This window comes from Corylus avellana, chromosome 1, assembly GCF_965113065.1.
Source record: "Corylus avellana chromosome 1, dhCorAvel1.hap1.2, whole genome shotgun sequence".
Classification (NCBI taxonomy): domain Eukaryota; kingdom Viridiplantae; phylum Streptophyta; class Magnoliopsida; order Fagales; family Betulaceae; genus Corylus; species Corylus avellana.
The window spans coordinates 26,729,743-26,746,716 of record NC_142490.1 but is presented as its reverse complement, the minus strand read 5'-3'; positions in this window follow the sequence as shown (position 1 = coordinate 26,746,716).

The following is a 16,974-nucleotide window of genomic DNA, read 5'->3' as shown; positions in this document are numbered from 1 at the left end:
GCTCCGCCACCCTGGATTGTAGGTCTCAGAATATGGTCCATTTGACTACTTCAGATAGTCATTAAAAGCGTTCACTTGTTCCATAGGATACTCGGCAAAAGCCAGCATAGATGGACAATTCTGTGCTGAGTGCATAGCATAGGACTAGCACAGATGGAACAGCTATCAACATTGAAAGTGTTGGCAGCATTGATGGACTGACCTACAGGGAGAGCATCTACCTTCTTGGTGAGAGCATCTAGCTTAATCCTCAAATTAGTGTCCTCCTTAACCTCATAGATGCCTCCTTTATTGGGGATAAAGGTAGATTTATCCCGACAACTTGAAAAATCCCACTGCTGTGAGTTGTCGGACAACTTGTCCAATGCCTCATAAGCTTCATCCCCAGTCAAACTTAAGAATGCCCCCCCATTCATTGACTCGATCATATTACGGTTGCATTGGGTCAATCCTTGGTAGAAGAACTGAACGAGTCTCCATTTCTCATATCCATGTGGAGGGCATCTTATCAACAACTCCTTAAATCTCTCCCAACTCTCCAAAAATTTCTCGTCCTTCTTCTAAGTGAAGGAACTTATCTCCTTTCTGCATTCATTGACCTTTGACATTGGGAAAAACTTGTTGTAGAACTTACTCAACAAGCTTTCCCAAAATGTAATGGACCCAAGCGTGTTGGAATCCAACCATGCCCTAGCTTTATCGTGCAAGGAGAAAGGAAATAGTTTGAGGTGGACAGACTCTTCTGAAAAATTTTGAAATTTGAAGGTGGCGCACATGTCCTTGAATTTCTTTACATGACTGTAAGGATTTTCAAGTTCTAGGCCATGGAATGATGGTAGGAGTTAGATGTCGTGTGGCTTTAAATCAAAACGAGTAGCATTGGTTGGTGGCAGCACTATACATGAATGGGAATTAGTCGCAACGGGTGTGAACAAATCCCTAAGTGATGTAGTGAAGTCCACGTTCCAAGCTCTAGCTTGCTCTCCATTCTCAGCTCTCGCATCCTCATTTTCTGGTTGGTTCACATTATGGGGTATGTTAACTCGTGGCTCTCCCATTTCAACTATCTCTCTCCCAACTGGTGCTCTCCGAATCCTCTTAAGAGTTCTTTCTAAGTTGGGATCTAAGGGTATCAACTCTAGATTCAAGGATCTCTAACCAAGCATACACCAATCACAAGTGCTCAAACAAACTAACTAAACAAAAATGAAATATTCACAAAAAGAAAAACAACCAAACAAAAGATAAATAAAAACAGAAACAAACTATCAAAAGAAATCTACAAAAGAAATTTCCAAGAAAAAAAAAAAAAAAAAAAACTGCGTAGCTACTTCTGGTAGTGCGCTCGAGCGTAGGGACTATGAGATCGAGCGTAGATGTGTCTTTGTTGTGCGCTCGTGTGCACTTGCGAAGTCGATCAAGCGCAGGCACGCGGGCTGCTTGCTGCAAGAGGCTCGAGTGCGCTCGATTGCAGGTGCAGTGTGATTGAGCGTACTGACAGGGACTGGTTCTCGCCGAAACTGCAGAAAAACAAAAACAACAAACTTTTTTTTTTTTTTTTTTTGTTAGATCAACACAAAAAAAAAAAATAAAATAAAATAAGAATTGCAAACAAATCAAATAACACAAAAATCTACCTAAACTAGTAGAAAAATAAAATTAATTCAAACAAAAAAATCAATTTTCACAAAATCAAAACGCCTCCCCGGCAACGGTGCCAAAATTTGATCTACAAATTTAATTGTACTCGCAAGCACACGAGTCGTTTGCAATAAAGTGTGTGCAAGTGCGAGGTTGAATCCACATGGAGTCGTGTTTGCAAAAATCAATTTTATAATTTAAACCAATTTTATCTTAACCTAGTTCCAAATTTCGCATTTCTGTCGTGCAAAAACATAAACTCAACTAAATGATTTGAAAACAAGTAATGGAAAAATATTAAGGTTATCCGAATCCGCCTCGCCAAATCAAACAATATGTTCTTGCCTCTTATGCATACAATAGACAACCAAAAAGTTTATACATTGTTCAAAAGTCGTAAACACGCATATCAAATCATTCGATGAATCCATCCTTTAAAAGAATCACAACGAATATTTAATTGAGATCAAATCGTCCACTATATCCGTAGATCACAATGGATATTAGTCTCAATCCAATCATTCGATGTATCCTTGGACGAAACACAACGAATATAAAATTAAGCATGAAGAAAAGAACAACATTCAGTCAAATGAAATTAATCAAACAATTCAATTGACTTTGAACAACAATTTAATTAAAATCTCATTGTATTCATAAAATGACAAGAACATGAATGTTTATCAATAACGAGGCTTCATCTTCAACCTTAGTTGAAGGTTTTAGCCTTTCATGACAACAAAAACAAGAACAAATTGAATTGACATCATGAAACACATAAAACTTACAATGGAAAACGAAGCAAAAGCTCACGAATGACAATACGTCGTATTTTTGCTAAAAACGACGCCTTCCAACGTAGGGTTACAAGAGAAAATGTTATATAAATAATTAAAACAAACTAGGGTTCGGCTCTGCCAGGTCAGCTTGAGTGCACTCGATTGTACCCATGGTGCGCTCGAGCGCACTCAGCTCTTCAGGGCTCCTACGGCGTAGCACTTAAGTGATGCGTGCTATGGTCAACATCGACGTGCGCTCAAGCGTGCCATGCATGGGCTCGAGCGCAGGTGCGCTCGATCGTCGCTCTGTGCGCTCAATCGCACTTCCAGGAATCTTCAATTCCTTTGCTTATTTCCACCCTCAAACCGCCGTTTTCTCTCAATGACCTGCAACACACCAAAACAGCAAAACTAACAAAAAACAACAGAAAATAACAAAGCTAAGAGCTTAACAAACATAAATTAAGGGTCCCAAATATACAATATTTGGCACTCATCACAGAAAGTTTCAGGTACAACCTTGTTTGTTCTAAACGTCCACCTATCCTCCCAAACTGCTTCTAAACCCATCTAAATGGATTTCTAGGACCTCCTATCTCCAAATAAGGTCTCCATACAATAGAAAACACAATGGAATGCTAAGCCCAACTATAAGAAAAGATAAATGGTATAACATGTCTAAAGTTTCAAACCAACGTCAACGACTTAGGAAGAGAAGTTAAGCGCCGATGGTTACCTCCTAGAAGCAACCTTCAAGAAAACACCTCTCCTTCTCCACAAAACACACAATCTCACAAGAACACACTCATAAAAGGGTTTCTGGGAGCCTGGGGGCAAGTTTGAACGAGAAAAGGGCGAGGGTTAGTATTTCTAGAGGACAAAAGTTGGAGACGCTCACCAACTCTCTGAAAAGTAGTGGACGTCCAATACTATAGGGGTGTACGTCTGGTACCATTTACCCAGCGGTCCAAAAGCTGTAGCATACATCCAAGCATTATCCAGAGGTTAACCCAAAAGTAGAGTATGTCCAATACTATTAGGGTGTACGTCCGTGTACAATTTGTAGAGTATGACGTACTATTGTCAACGTACGTACGATGGTCCCCATGCATACGTCCACACTAAAAACAGGAGCGTACGTCCGGCAACCCTATCATACTTCCTCTACTACAGACAAGAGCGTACGTCCGGCAACCCTAGCCTACATCCTATCAGACAGTCCAAATTTCCAAAATGCTCTTTTAGCTATCCCTAATGACCCAAAACCCAAATTAACCTTCTAACTAAGCTACCTAAGCTTAGTTAATTATTTGGGTCACTACATTCTCCCCTACGTATAAAAATTTCATCCTCGAAATTTCCTAACCCCAAAACACAAGAAGAAACAGTAACATCACCTTAACATCCGTAGCCTTATGAGGTTCGAGCTAAGCCTCATCCTTGAAAAAATCTTATCCCATCTGTTCTTCTATCACTGACCTTCTTCATCCAATATAAAGTGATCTACGCCGGCATCCTCAAAAGTTTTAGCAAATCCACTTGTAAGTCACCAAGGGTGTCGTGGTCGATGTTACCTGCACTATATCAATCATCGTCAAACTTGACGACCAAAATGAGTAGCTTTAGTTGGAGTCGAGCTAGTGGGTATTCTAAACATGATGCTATACTTCCTAACTGGAAGCAAACTTCTCTTAATCGACTACTCTTAGACAATCCAAATGTAACAGTCACCCAAATACAGTCCGGATCGGTGGGTATCTATGCCGTAACCCTATAGAGGAAAACAAACTCTTTCTTAGTCGACTATCCCTTCAACCAAAACAAGAATAGGTATACTGTCGAAGTATAATCTTAAGAAAAAGAGTCATACCCAATCAAGTCTTAAACAAATGCAGATAACGGTTCCGCATATCCTACGCCACTTCTCACCATGATGCTTCCTTGACACCGTGATTACGCCATAATACCATAACGATAGGAATCATCTTGGTGCATAGCACTTGCTTCGTCCGATCCATGATCTTCAATTACTCCTCGGCGTACAGAAATCCTTGCTAAATCTTCAAAGGTTCGTACTTCACTACTAAGTCTAGATTAGCGATGTACTCCCTTAATACCAAGACATGAAAAACATCATGTGTTCCTACCAAGTCTGACGGTAAGGCAACCCAGGATGCCAATCTTCCATTCGTTCCCAAATGGCATCACTCCCCTCATTGATGATATCTTAAGGAACACACGATCTCCTTCTTCGAATTTTGAAGGTCGTCTCCGGTTATCGGTGTAGCTCTTCTGCCGACTCTAGGATGCACTCCTCCTTTGTTTGATCGTATCCACTTTGTCACGAGTATCTTGAATCATTTCAGGCCCCAATGTTTGCCTCTCACTGACGTTGTCCCAATACAAGGGCGACTCACACTTACGTCCATAAAGTGCTTCATAAGGCAGTATTCCAAAATTCGCTTGTAGCTAATATTGTAGGCTCGATCAAAGGTAGGTACTAACTCCAGCTACCTCTGAAATCCAACACGGAAGCACGTGACATGTCCTCTAGGATTTGGTTAGTCCACTCCAACTGACCATTCGTCCGTGGGTGGAAATCGGTACTAAACTCCAATTACGTCCTCTTTTTTTCGTCCTTATACATCTTGGTACTTTCAGGATGTGTAGTATACGGAGAATAATGAACCTTGCTCATGATCTCCTTTCTTAGTCCTCCGTCCCCCGACATACACTTATTTCAAATGGGTGAGCAACCCATCATCCTTAAGGCAAAACCCTTGTGCCTTAGCAACTGCTTGATCTAGGTACACTCAAGGTCCTCCAACTGAGCAACCTTAATCCTAGCAAGCAATTCCAATCCAGCCACCAGATTAGATAAGCATGCAGGCGCACCCTTATCTACCACTTCTACTTCCATCCTAGCGAATTCCATAACCAACCGGGGTTGAGAAATTCCAAGAGTAGCAAGCTCTACCGTCGACTTCCTACTCAATGCGTCGCCTACTACGTTACCCTTGACAGGATGATAATTGATCTTGCGATCATAACCCTTAGATTAGCTCTAGCCACCTCCTTTGTCTCCACAGACATTTGTACCCTATAACTCCTTAGTCCATTCAGGTACAAAATGATTCGCAGGAATCTCTTAGCTCATATGTAACCCAAAATCATGTAATCCATGCATACAAGATCCAAAGGGTACAAGATTCACCAATTACCCTTTACCAAAATACCAGAATCCAAGTTCAAAAATATCATGCCTTAACATCCTTCTAATGGGCAATTAACAAAATCATGAAGTGTATTATCAACACATCAATCATAGCATAACAAGCATCATGCATTAACAAAACTCTTAGTTAATCTTACACTTTTAGGTCCAAAGCTCAAAGTCAAGTGCAAGTACAAAACAAAATACAATTAGTTGATGTCTGAGTATACATCCAAAAACTCAGCCCCAAACTCCAAAACAAAGCTAACTCGCATGCCTTACGCTTATCCCCTGTCCTACCATCATTTCCTTCCATGTAGACCAGTACCATTCCTTTTGGCCTCGTTGCAATTTTGAACGAAGTGTCCGACTTGCCACATCCGTAGCACAAATTCTTCCTTGATTTGCATTTCCCAAAATCCAGCCTGCCACACCTATGGCACCAATGACTCTGTTTCTTGTTGAAACGTAGCTTTTGGGGTGTCCTCCTCCTTAAGCTCCACAAGTACTCCCGATAGAAATCTTCCTTGAATCGGATCCACGTAATAGCATCCTCGCTTCCTAATTCGATCACTAGCGAGTTCCTCTTAGCGTACCACCATCGCCTTGCTTCTCCAGAAAACTTATAGGCTGCGTACTTGACTCTTTGCTCCTTAGTGCAATCCATAACTCGTAGCCGTTCCTCCAAGTTCGTAAGCCAATCCCTCGCTTCTCCAGAGTTCAGGTTCCCTTTAAACGCAGGGAAAGGATGCTCATAAAACTCCTTAAACGAGCAACCTTTGTTCCCACTTGGAGTCCCTTCTCCTCGTACGTTGACCAAAGCCTTCACTAGAAGACTTGCCACAGTTTCCAATGCTTGAGTGGCGTCTAAAAGTTCCTTGTCTTTTCATTGGGTTGGGATGGCCCCTTACCATCGTTGCTCCCAATGTCATCTTCCAATCACAATGACCATCAGCCCCTACTTCTAAGCGCTACGTTGCATCTCGCTCAAAACGTCAAACCTAATCGCAAACCTATCCTTACTAAGGGCCTAGACTACTACCACCTTTTCCAAAGACCTAATGTAGATCTAAGCTTAAGACTTTATGTAACTATCTTAGTGCAGATCATTCCTAATCTCCAAAGTTGCATCATCAAAGCGATCCTAGTCCTAACTTCAATACCATATCAAATTCCTAAAATCCTCAAGTCCAACATCCTCCAGATCATCAAGATTCAAAACTATGAATCCCTTGTATACATTTAATCCATCCTATGCGCTGGTAGATCATTTCATACAGACCACCGAGCCAAAAGCTCTGATAAATCAAGACCTAATAAATAACAGATCAATTCCTTAGGTCCGAAGTGCAACTGCTCTGATACCAATTGTAATGCCCTGGAAATTAATTAACTGATAATTAATTCCATGGTTCGTCTCCCAGCCTTATTCCACTACGAACAAGACTTAGGGACCTCTACTCTTCGAAAAGAGAGGTTACTAAACAGCAGAAACAAAAAGATTCTATAAACATTAATCATTACAACAGAGCATCTACCAAAGATCATCAAGATTGCTAAAATCACACTATACAAGTCATCATCTTTATAAGGGATTCATGCTAAATCTTAATATGCAAGCATGCATAAAAGCTCCTAAGCCTACATCATAAGTCAAAAGTACTAGTTACCATAAGCACCTGCCTAAGCTTGGAATAAATCCTCAAGCATCTCCCGAGTCGAATCCTCCAAAAGTTCTGGATACTTTGTTAAGTACCAAAATTTTCATATTTTAGCTCTTAAACTTATATGTGTTAATGCCTTAGTATTGTTAGTTTGGGCTGTTTTACTTCCTTTTTGTAGTTTCTTTGTTTTATAGGTTTTTGGAAGAAAGGAAAGCGTTTACGGAAAAGTTCCAAGCTTAAAGGGCAAATTGAGAAGACCTAGAAGATATGGTTAAGTTTAATCAAATAGAGAAAATGATTAAATCGGAATTTCTCAAATTGGATTCAAAATTGGAACCTGTATACGTCTCAGTATTTTGCCCATAACTTTCAGGCCAAATTCGATTGAGGTGATTCAAGCGGTATTGGAAAGCTAATTCAAAATTATACAAATCATTGTGAAATAGTCTTTTCCTAATTCGGAGCGCCGCAATGCCAAAATCATCCCACAAGATAGGAACACAATTCTAGACGAATCCTATTCCGATTTAGACTTAGGTTTTCTTTATCCTAATTGGACTAGAACTTAAATCTCCGAATTTCCTAGGATTACTAGGGCTTCTAGGACTCTCCTAAGCCCTATAAATAGACCTCTAAGCCTCATAATTCAATAGAAAATTTGAAGGAGACAACTTTGGGGGGAGGAATTGGAAGCTACTTCTAGGAGCGGTTTTCGGTTCTTTCTTTACCTTTTCTTTCTAGTTTTATTTTAATTATGTGTAGCTAACTCTTAAGGAGGGCTAGATTGAAGCCCTAATTATGTTTATTTAATATTTCAATATTGGCGCCTTTGTAATAATCATATTGTGTTGCTTAACTTGATTAATTTATGTTTTCTTGAATTTCTCATATGCATGTGATTGGCCATTATATGCATGTGGAATAGACTAGTTAATTAAATCAATTTGGATGATCGAGTCTTGAGTTTAATAAAAGTAACAAAAGAAATCCACACCGGGTTCTTGGGTTAATCAACATGGGGAACCGGGAGTAAACACCCATGCCATAGGCCTCATGTGTTTGTCGATTTCCACAGATTTATGCTTTCTTAAAAAATAACTTAGTAGACACTCATGCTAAATCCTTTAAGAAAGAAAAGAATTAGAGTAGACATCCATGCCTAATTCGTTGCTTAGAAAAATCAATAGCTTAAGGAGTAGACACCCATACCCTTAGGTTGGCAAACATTAAGTATTCATAATATGATTGGATCATTAGCATATTGTTATATTATCTAAATATGATTAGAGGTGGATATCAAAGCCTTACCTTTACCTTTCATTTATCTTTACATCTTTTGATTTCTTTTTCACAATATTAATTTAGTGACAAGTTAATATTTTTATCAATTGTAAAACAAAATCAACAATTCTCGTGAGATCGATCTCGTACTTGTTGCACTATACTATTGTTTGATCTTGTGCGCTTGCGAGTAAAACGTACTAAATATTATCTATTAATTTAGGTAGTATTTAGCACAACATACTTCTTGGTATCCATCTTCTGCTAAACTATCTATAACAGCGTAGTTGTACATATGGAGAAAAAAGAGAAATAATACAAGGTAATGTTGTGCAAATATCCACCTAAATTAATAGGTAAATAAATGTACGTTTAACTCGCAAGTGCACAAGATCAAATTAGTAGTATAGGGTGCAAGTACGAGATCATTCCTACGAGGATTGCAGTAAATTATGCTTAAAATAAATTTTGTAATTAAAACAAAACAAAGATTGATTTTTGAGTTAATAAAGATAAAGGTAGGGCTTTGATATTCACCACTAATCATGCTCACATAGTATAACAATATGCCAATGATCTAATCATATTATGAATACCTAATGTTTGCCAACCTAAGGGCATGGGTGTATACTCCTTAAGCTATAGATTTTCCTAAGCAACAAATTAGGCATGGGTGTATACTCTAACTCTTTTCTTTCTTAAAGGATTTAGCATGGATGTATACTAAGTTGTTCTTTAAGAAAGTATAAATCTATGGAAATCGACAAACACATGGAACCTAGGGCATGGGTGTATACTCTCGGTTTTCCATGTTAATTAACCTAAGAACCCGTGAGAAAATTCTTTTGTCACTCTATTAAGCCCAAGACTCGATCATCCAAATTGACTTAAATAACTAATCCATACCACAAGCATATAATGGCCAGTCACACACATATGAGGAATTCAACAAAACAGGAGTTAATCAAGTTAAGCATCACAATATGATTATTACAAAGGTGCCAATATTGAAATATTAAATAAACATAATTAGGGCTTCAATCTAACCCTACTTAGGAGTTTAGTTACACATGAGTTTGATGTTAAAAATCTTCATAAAATAAAATAGAAAGGAAAAGAATAAACCCGAAAACTCTAGCTTGAAGAACCTCCAATTCTTCTCCTTGAGATTGTGTGTCTATTCTATAGACTTAAGGGTCTATTTATAGGCCTTAGGAACACTCTAGAAACCCTAAAAATTGTAGGTTTTGCATCCTAGTTCACCTAGGGTTTTGAAAACCCTAGTTGGGGTGAAAAAGGGCACTTTCTGGAATAGGGCAGCTGCTGCCTTGCTCTTCATGCACGGGTGCGCTCGTTCGCGGCCCGTGTGCTCTCGATCACAGGTCTGCGATCGAGCCTTCTTCTTGTGCGTACGAGCGCTAGCCTGCACTTGCATCTTGGCTTGGACCTCTTTGGAAGTGCGATCGATCGCACTATCGAAACCTTTAGATTTTCCCAAATTTCCTCTTTAAGCCCGATACTTCCAGAAAAGCTTTATTATTTTTTTTCCAAAAACCTATAAAACAAAGAAAACACAAAAAAGAAATAAAATTGCACAAACTAACAAAACTAAGGAATTAACAAATGTAAATTAAGGGGCTAAAATACATATATTTTAGCACTTATCAGGTAAGTCCGACGACTTAGTGAGTATAAATGCACATGACGTACCTGTCATTAAATGGTGAACTCAATTGTTTATCGTATAGGGCATGCAACATTATAAGATGACAGTTTATCATGGATGTGATATAGATATAATATATGCTTATAGTCATGACTAACAGTAATAGTTCAATCGTATAGTCTACCCAAGAAATTACCCCTTCTCAGCAAGGTTAGCGTTGTCCCGAGGGACTTGTAGTACAACACCGGTACCTCAGATATTGCACGCTACCGTACATAACATTGTGGCAGGAACAACGCTAAACTGTTGTTACCCTCTCACTGTTGTCCCAAAGAAGATGCCCCTAAGGCAAGTGAAAATCATGCTAATAAGGACTGCAACAATTCTTCTTGTTTTGCTAATCTTTGGTCTGCTAGAAACATGTCCTCTCGTGCTTCTCTTCTCTAATTAGCTAGCTCAAACCGGAGGAATATGAATTCATCACAGATGTATAGACAGTGTGAAATGCCCATGGTGACGGTCTCCTCTTCGGCCTCCTGCTCAGCTGCAGGCTCATTTATTTTCATAGGCTCATCCTCCTCGACTCTTTCTGCCTCAGCTGCTGGTGCCCGTGGTACTCGTGGCATATGTGAATAGCTTTGATTCCATTGGACTCTGCCAAATTTTGGGTGCTCGATGACAGGTTCTTCTGCTGGAGTACCCTTAATTCTTATTTTGGGTGCTCGATGACGTGCAATGCGAAAAAAGTAACAACAAGCATCCATGTGAGTTTGTACTCACCTGGGTGTTATGCCAAATACCCACCTAAATTAATAGGCGAATATTTGGTACGTTTTAACTATCAAGTGCACAAGATCAAACGATAGTATAGTGCGCAAATACGAGATTATTCCTACGAGGATTGTTGATTTTGCTTAGAATTGATTTTCTAAATTTAATATCAAGATTGTCACGAAATTAATATAATGAAAAGAGATAAAGATAAATGAACGTGCTAGGGTTTGACATCCACCACTAATCAGACTAATTAAGATAACAATATGCCAATGCGCCAATCATACCGGTATAATTAATGCTTGTCAACCTAAGGGCATGGGTGTATACTCCTTAAGTTATTGATCTCCCTAAATAACAAATTAGGCATGAGTGTCCACTCTAATTCTTTTATTTCTTAAAAGATTTAGCATGGGTGTCTACTAAGTTTTTCTTTAAGAAAGCATAAATCTATGGAAATCGACAAAAACATGAAGCCTAGGGCATGGGTGTCTACTCTCGATTTTCCATGTTGATTAATCCAAGAACCCCAACGATGAGATTTCTTGTCACTCTATTAAGCCTAGGACTCGATCATCCAAATTGACTTAAATAACTAATCAATACCACAAGCATATGTTGATCAGGCACATTCATATGAGAAATTCAATTAACCAGGAAATAATCAATTTAAATATACCAAAATATGATTATAGCAAAGGCGCCAATATTGAAATCCTAAAAAGACATCATTAGAGCTTCAATCTAACCCTTAAATAAAGAATTAGTTACACATAATTAAAATAAAAAGGGAAAAGAAAGAACCGAAAACGACTTTTGGAAGTAGCCTCCAAATTCTCCTAGCTGGAATTGTCTCCTCTAAAACTTGTATATCTTTCCTAGAGGCCTGTAGGTCTATTTATAGGGATTAAGGGAACCCTAGAAGCCTCTAGAAACCCTAGAAATCCAAATTTTAACCTAAAGGTCTTTCAAAAATAGGCTCAGCCGCCACACTGTTCTCTAGCGCACGAGTGCAGTCGATCCTAGGAGTTGCGCTCGAGCACAAGCCTGGGCTCGATCTCATGTATGTTGCGCTCGATCGCAGTTGTGCGATCGATGCTTCTTCTTATGCACATGTGCACATGCTGCGCTCACTCCTTGGCTTGGGCGCTCGAGCGCTAGTGTGATCGAGCCTAGGTGTAGTGCGCTCGATCGCACTGCGCCTGTACTCTTGTGGTTGATCCAAAACTTCTAGCTTTTTCCCAAATTGCCCTTTAAGCCCGATACTTCCAGAAATGCTTCATTTTCTTCCATGACCTACAAAAACAATGAAAACACAAAAAGGAACTAAAACAGCACAAAATAACAAGACTAAGAAATTAACAAATGTAAATTAAGGGGCTAAAATATGTATATTTTAGCACTTATCACTAGTTCGTAAGGTTCCTCCGTTAATTTTCCTTGAGACTCTATAACCTCGAATACTGAGAAAAGACCTATCATTAGTTCTAAATTCAACTAAAACAAACCTAGAACATAAAAATAGAGGCTATTAGACGACTTGATGAAAGCGTCTTTTCCCCTAAAATGCTTCCGAACGTACATCCAGGCTCGAGGCCGTACGTCCGCCTAGAAAGTTTCAGGTAGAACCTTGTTTGTTCCAAATGTCCACCTATCCTCCCAAACTGATTCTAAACCCATCGAAATGGATTTCTAAGACCTCCTCTCTCCAAATAAGGTTTCCATGCAATAGAAAACACAATGGAATGCTAAGCCCAACTCTAAATAAGATCAACGGTATAACATGTCTAAAGTTTCAAACCAACGTCTAAGCTACTCTAGAAAGCATTAAAAGAGCATAACGACTTAGAAAGAAAAGCTAAGCGTAGAGTGTTACCTCCTAGAAGCAACTTTCAAGAAAACACCTCTCCTTCTCCACAAAACACACAATCTCACAAGAACACACTCACAAAAGGGTTTTTGGGAGCCTAGGTGCGAGTTTGAATTAAAAAAGGGTGAGGGTAGGCTTTGTATTTGTAGAGGAGAAAAGCTGGAGACGCTTACCAGCTACTTTGAAAAGTAGAGGATGTCTGGTACTATAGGGGCGTACGTCCATGTACTATTTGCAGAGTATGGCATACTATTGTTAGTGTTCATACGGTAGTCCTCATACGTACGTCCGCACTAAAAACAGGAGCGTACATTTGGCAACCCTAGCGTATGTCCTCTACTACAGACAAGAACATACGTCCGGTTAGACAGTCCAAAATTCCCAAAATGCTCTTCTAGCTATCCCTAGTGACCCAAAACCAAAATTAACCTTATAACTAAGTTACCTAAGCTTAGTTAATTATTGGGGTCACTACAGATACCATGCCCGTAGGTTGACAAGCATTAATTATACCATATGATTGTAACATTGGCCTAGTATTTACTTAATTAGTCTGATTAATGGTGGATGTCAAAACCCTAACCCTTTCATTATTCTTATTTTCTTTTCAATATATCAAATTCGTGACAAATTCTGTTATTTTAATTTGGAAAATCAATTCTAAATAAAATTAACAATCCTCGTGGGAATGATCTTGTATTTGCCTAATATCCTATAGTTTTGATCTTGAGCACTTGCGAGTAAAACGTAACAGATATTCGCCTATTAATTTAGTTGGGTATTTGTCACAACAGTCATTTGCTCAAACACCAAGAGGTTTTCATTGTAAGATGGGAATAGTTTGGGAAAAATTATTGATGCTCTATAGTGGGTATTGATGGGTTTTTTGTGTTTATTTCTCCAAAAATTTCTGTTGATCTTTCCTAGTTTGATGGGTTGGACTGCAAAGGTAAATTTTGTAATGTTTTGGCTTGTTTTGGGAGAGGCAATGTCTTTCGTTATTCTTTGATGATGCTAATACCCCACCATATTAAAGCCTTTCATCACTCTGGTTGAGGAAAAGAAAGGGGGTGATGCTACTAATTTTATCAATTATTGTGAAGGACAATGGAGTGCATTACTTGCTTCAATTTGTGCATGTAATTTGTTTATGTTTCTATTCCTGTTGTTTTAGACCTACAATATGTTGGATTTATGGTACATGATGCATTATGTTTCCATCCATGTAGTTTTAGAATGAACAATAAGCATGATTCTTAATTTATACCTCTTTTCCAAAATGAACTTGTGTTGTAGGCTATTAATGGACTCGCAAATGGAAGGAGACTCATACTTAACCAATAGTTTGCATGAGGGGTCTCGGCTTGATAATGAATTTTTGGGATCTTCAAATCTAATGGATCAAATGTCTCCGTCCCAAGTTGAAATAGAATCCAGTGCTAGGAGACGACGGGGTAGTAACTTCACCATAGAAGAAGATAATCTCCTTGTATCGGCGTGGCTAAATGCTAATTTGGATTCAATGGAAGGAATGAGCAAAACCACACTACATATAGGAGGAGAATTTGGGAGTACTTCGACGAGAATAAGACCTTCATTTCTAAACAAACTCAGGTATCTCTATTGAATCGATGGTCACTATTTAATAAGAGCTCAGCAAAGTTTTGCGGATACTTGGCCGAGATTGAAGTAATGCATCAAAGTGGTGTGAATGAGCAAGACAAGATATAAATTCTATTGAATGTTATGTCAATGCATCAGTAGTGATAAGGGTCTAATTATTTTCTATTTGTTAATTTTGCAGATTGCCAAGGCGAAACTTATGTTTCACAAATTTCAGAAAACTTCATTTCAATTTCAACATTGTTGGAATGTTTTGAGGTGCCAACCAAAATTGATTAATGACAAGGTAAAATCGAGAAAAAGACTATTTGCATTGACATGTTCTCCTTCTACTCCAGATTCGATAAATATCGGGGAAAATGATATCTTCACCAATAACTTTGTAGATTCGGAGAGACCACTAGGAGGGAAGGTTGAAAATGAACGATTGAATAAACAAAATAGCAAAAATAGTGCGAGTGTGGATGTTGCAGGGATACTAAATGAGAGAAATGAAGAGAAGAAAATGGAACTTATTGGGGAAATATTTGTTCAAGAGCAAGAGAGACTTCTCATTCTTCTCGAGCACAAGCAAGAGAGACTTCGATTTAAGCAAGAAAAGCTTCGAGCGGAAAAAGAGAGGAAGGATGACAAAATTATACTGATGGATACAAGTGGCTTGTCTAAATTTCAAAAAGAATATATTCAACATCGCCAAATGAAAATCGTTGAAAGTCGAAGGAGGAAATAGTGTTTAACTGATCATGTTACTATGAAGATAGTTCATCTTCTTTTAAGGTAATTGTTAAATGAAATTCTATATCTTACTTTGTTATTGGTGTTGAACAAATTGGAGTGATAGTATGATGTGTAGAGATTAGTTCATCTTTGTAAATTTTATGTAATATGTCAGGTAGTTGGTGATCAAATAGATAGTCATAGTCTATAATATATGTCGGGTAAATAATTGAGTCTAAAAAAAACACACACTAAACAAGGAAATTAAAATTTAATAACAGTAATTTTAGTTTTGACAAATGATATTAATGGATTGGCATGATATTAAGCTTGAGAAAACTGAAAAATACAATAATGCTAAATAAGTATTGCAAATTACAAAGTTTTTACAATTGACTGCAATTTTCAAAAATGCTTAACGAGTTTCAATTGGAGTTGTAATGAGTTTCTTTGTCTCTACTGTGAGAGATTGGTATATGGGGAGTTTCATCAAGTTGTTCATGTTTGAAGTCAATAACATGGTCGATATTTCACTCATTTTCAATGATCAGGTAATGCATTATTATGTCTTTAATAATGCATTCTATATACGTCCTTGTTGACTTGGGCTACAGCAAAATATTTTCTCATATTTCCTTGTAAAAATAGAATTGATCTTGACCACTGTGGATATGTACCATTGCCTAAATAGTATCCCATTGATTGAGTAATTAATTGGAGCACTCCTTTCAACGAGCTCGAGAAATATAGAAGACATTTCTTGCATGTTGATGCCATTCTGAGAATTGGGTAACCCAAAAAACACGTGTCATCCAAATATCATATGAACCCCACTGCTTTCAAAATAATTGTTGGTTCATGAATATGACCAAAAAACAGACATTTTCATTTAGTCAGACAATTCTTTCATCTTTAGTGGATGCAATCATGCTCCCCAACATGAGTGAAAAACCATGTGTTTCGCCAACTTCTAACAATCTGGTAATGGCAATGTTGTTCGGTAACCTTAAGTACTCGTTGAAAAAAATTGAAACCGCCTAATTAACAAATTTTTCTAGACTCTCTATTGTGGTGCTTTCTTCAATCTTGACATATTTGTCTATAAAGACAGTTGCTACTCTATAAGCGAAAATTTTGAATACGACTGTCATCTTTTAAAGGGAAGACGAACCGAGTATTCAAGCACAATTTATTTTTTGAACAAATTATTGTTCGTGAACTTCTAATGTATATTGAATAAAAAGAAAAATAGAATGATTCGTCCGAAACCTTCTTCAAAATAAATTTGGCGAATACAAAATAATCAAGAAAAAACCTTTGATGACGAATCACACTTGATGGACAAACAGCCTGGAACAAAACCACATCATGATCTTGATCATCCCTTGCCATTCAAAAGTTCATGTGCTATAATAACTTATATATTTATTTCCAACTCATGATTGGAGTCAACTAAAATACAATCTAATGCACATTTTTATCTAACAATTAGTTTAATTATAAAATTACCATGAAACCAATATTTTTAAAGAAATCAAATAATCAAATTCTTCTTTGTTGTACAAAAAATAGTATCCATTTGTTTCAGCGTAAAATGATTTATGGAAAATATTTTTCGTATTTTTTCGTATTTGGTGTGATGGAAAATAATAGTCAACAAAAAAATATATTTTGTTTAACCAAAATGCCTTTTTAATTTTCAAAAAATAGTTTTCATTTTTGAAAACCGTAAACTATTTTTCAAG